At 40.4% G+C, this 4,036-nt stretch overlaps 1 pseudogene; it reads left to right on the forward strand.

Annotated features, from left to right (window-relative positions):
• Window positions 1–12: 12 nt before the first annotated feature.
• Window positions 13–3,454, forward strand: LOC112677883 (MICOS complex subunit MIC26-like; annotated as a pseudogene).
• The last annotated feature ends 582 nt before the right edge of the window (window positions 3,455–4,036 follow it).

A 4,036-nucleotide genomic window follows, 5' to 3' on the forward strand; every position in this document is an offset into this window, starting at 1 on the left:
AATGGCCTTTTTTTTTTTTTTTTTTTTATTTATGGTAGTCACAGAGAGAGAGAGAGAGAGAGGCAGAGACATAGGCAGAGGGAGAAGCAGGCTCCATGCACCGGGAGCCCGATGTGGGATTCGATCCCGGGTCTCCAGGATCGCTCCCTGGGCTAAACCGCTGCGCCACCCAGGGGTCCTGAGAATGGCTTTTCTAAAGGAAATACATTTATCTGAAAGCCACAGAAAATTTCTAAATACAGGGTAGCTTCCTGAAACAGCAGGAGTTAGTGCCTTTAGGATACTGTATTTGTATGATATAATGAAATTTGATTCCTTTGAAATTGACAAGTACATATAAGTTAAGGAAAAACTGACCCATTTTTTTTTTTATGGAAACATTTCATTGTGATCTTAGCTTTTACATCATTACATGCTCCTTGGCTAAGTTGATAATAGGCATGTAAACTGTTTTATGCAATTGAAAGGAACATAATTTTCACATAATTTGGAGGTGTGATTATTACTCAAACGTTTATGCACAATTATGATAAACAAACGCCCATAGAATTAATTCAGCTGGGCTTGTATTTCTATGATCAAGTCCCCTCTATCCTTTCTTGACCCCTGCTTGGTAATTTCTTCTGACTCATTTTAATCATGTTTTATCCTCACAGTGCTTCTTAATAAGAGTCCAATCTTGCCATCTCTCTGCCATGAAATGCTGTTCGTGTAGTTTGATCTGTGGACCTAAATGATCTCTGCGCAGATTTGTTTGTCTCACGTGGATAGTGACTGATTATACTATTTCTGAAACAGTTCTCCTTAGCAAATGCCCAAAAGGACTATCAAAGGTATTAATAATAATAGAAATGACTCTTTCTACCTCTGTTTAACCACCTCATGGAAAAGCAAGTGCAAGAATGCAACCCAGAGGAAACAGAAATGACCATTTTCCCAGCCACACTGCTCAGAACTTAAGATGTCTGATTTCCACAACTATGCATGTTTTCATGCTCCCAGGGCCCCTCCCAGCTCCATAAAAATCAGGCACCCAGGGAAGACCCCAGCACAGTAGGATCCAACCTAACTAGTGCATGTTTAAAATATAAGGTGACATTTAGATGTCTAGAATATCAGAAATACACCGTGAATTTATCTTTAGGGCAGCGGAGCATTCAAACACTCAACCTGCCTCCTGACAATACCTGCAAGGAGAATATGCTGACTATAACAGGTGAATTTCGAGAAGACTGAAGACCAGTTGCAACACACTGAGTATTGTTAAAATGCGGATTCTGTTCCCTTACATAGACAGTTACTAAACACCTACTGTATACAGGTATCATGAGGATCACAACATAAGTAAAATAATTCTTGTCCTCAAGAAAGGCATATCCTCATAGAGAATGGAAAGGATATCAGTTGTAAAAATAACCCTGACAAATATTTGCTGAGTATTTACCATGTGCCAGATGCTCCACATGCATTACCTCATGGAATCTTCATGGCAACTGTCTAGAAAAATGATTGAAGAGGACAATGCAGGTGAAACAAACAATTTAACCATTACTTCATGAAGTAGATGGTCTCTTTTCCAAGGCCTGCAAAAAGGGGTAGAAGGCAAGAATCTTTTATAAGATTAAGCACAAAGGTCTAGAAAGAGAAAAGTAGAAAATATCTGATTGTCTGGGGCTGCATGGTCAACCTTGTTTGGGGTAAGAAGGCTCAGAGTTGGCTTGGCCCAGAGTTTGGGGCCAGCTGACTGAATATGCTGGCTGTGGTCAAGCAGAACCACTTACAGGTACACAAAAGTGAACTTAATTTTGGTTTTGCTGATGTGGCACCTTGGCCAGGAGTGGCTCCACCTCGGGCCTAGAAATTTATTTCAACCCAACCTTAAGATATAAAAACTGTTATTATCTTTGTTTGCAGATGAGAAGACAGAGACAGAGGGGTAAAAAATATATATATGTGCCAAGGCCAGAAGAGAGTGTGAAGCCAAGATTCAAATGCTGCATCTGCTGTCAGCATTTCCATCCCCACGTCATGCACTATACTGTGCCCATGATCATCATGTAGGGACAGAGTCAGGAGCACATGAGCAGAGAGAGCAAGGAGGGAAACGTTGAAAACCTTGCAATGCTCTCATATCTCTCTCTCTAACACACACACACACACACACACACACACACACACACACACAAAATGTCCTTTCATTTGAACTAAGAAAACTGAAAGCATTATTCAAAGAAAAAATGAAAGGAAAAACATGTCCCCATTCCATTCTCACCTCTAAATATCATTTGTCGATTTATTTTAACAAAAGGGTTTTAGGACTGAATTTCCCTGATCATCGCTTAGGTTTATCACTTTATACACTTTTAGGTTTATATCACTTTATAGGGAAGCCAAAGCTTCCCTCCAGACTCTCATTCTGACAACTTTTATAAGGAAAATGGACTCTATGAAATAGAAATCATATTAAACGTGCTTATTTTATCCTAGAGACTTCAACTATCCGATATTCTAGAATTGTTGATATTTGATTTCTAACCATGGTCTCCTATTTTAAGGGCAACGTTCCCAGTGTCTTCAGCATAGGTGACTCTCACACATTAGGACTAACAGCTGGATTGGTGGGCTGCCTTTATTGAATTTAATACCCAAATAAATTAAGGTTTCTCAAAGTTGATTTAAATCCCCATTAGGGACCCCCACTGGAGCCACCTCTACCAGCAACATGTTCAAGGTAATTCAGAGGTCTGTGGGGCCAGCCAGCCTGAGTCTGCTCCCCCTTAAAGTCTATGCATCACCTAAAAGGGACTCACCTCACAAAACTTCTGTGAAGGTTAATGAGCTTTCACTCTACTCGGTTCCTGAGGGTCAATCTAAATATGTGGAGGAGCAAAGGACCCAGCTTGAAGAAAGCATTTCACATCTCCACCAATACAAGTTGGTGTCAGGAAATATACTCACAAACGAAGCCCAAGATTCAGAGCTTGGTTCCATGGGATTAGACAGCTATGAATATCTCCAAAATGAACCTCCTGGATTTTTTCCAAGACTTAGTGGTACTGGTTTTGCTGGCATTGTTAGACTTCTTTTGGCCAGAGGGTCAAAAATAAAGAAGCTGGTGTATCCACCTGGGTTCATGGGACTAGCTGCCTCTCTTTATTATCCACAACAAGCCATTGTATTTGTCCAGGTCCGTGGGGAGAAATGATATGACTGGGGTTTACGAGGATACATAGTCGTGGAAGATTTGTGGAAGGAGAACTTTCAAAAGCCAGGAAATGTGAAGAATTCACCTGGAAATAAGTAGAATGCTCCATACTCTGCCCATTTTAATCAGTTATAGATAAATGTTGGAAACTCCATGCATTTTCTACAGAAAAATGACAGAGAAGTCAGTGCTGAATGTAGTAAGTTGGCTTTCTTCTTCAGGAAAAACTATACCAGGCTTCTTTGTTATCTTGGGTGATGCCATACTACCAGTGGACTAATCGGAATTCCTTTCACCTAGAGATAATGTCCGGCAGTAGAACTCCTGGTTCTCATGTTGCTATTTATGTACATAATTAAAATTCTGAATTAAAAAAAATCCCCATTAGGTAAACACTGGTAACACAGAGAAGAAAATTAGATCTCTTTCAATTGATTCGATTCCCAGATTTGTTACTGAAGTCATTCATGATTTTTTGGTTTAACTCAGAGACACACAGATAGCTAGTTAATGCACACAGTAATATCAACATATGATTTAAAAAAATAAAGAGAAACAAGATATGAGAAGAAATCAGCCCTAGCAACAGAAAATAACACAAGTAAACAAGGCAAGCAGTAGTCTCCATGCTCACCGGCCTCAACAATTTCCTTTATGGCACAGATACACATTTCCGCCAACAACAAAGTCAACTGGTGCTACCTCTTCACAACTTCCTGCCTTCCTCTTTCCTTCCCTCGCCCCCCTACCAGAGCAACCCCTGTGGGTGGCCCTCTGTCTCAGCACAAGCTCTTCCTCAGCTCAAACTCTTTTCCTGCGCAGAGCCGAGGA

Source organism: Canis lupus, chromosome 10 (genome assembly GCF_003254725.2).
Source record: "Canis lupus dingo isolate Sandy chromosome 10, ASM325472v2, whole genome shotgun sequence".
NCBI classification, from domain to species: Eukaryota; Metazoa; Chordata; class Mammalia; order Carnivora; family Canidae; genus Canis; species Canis lupus.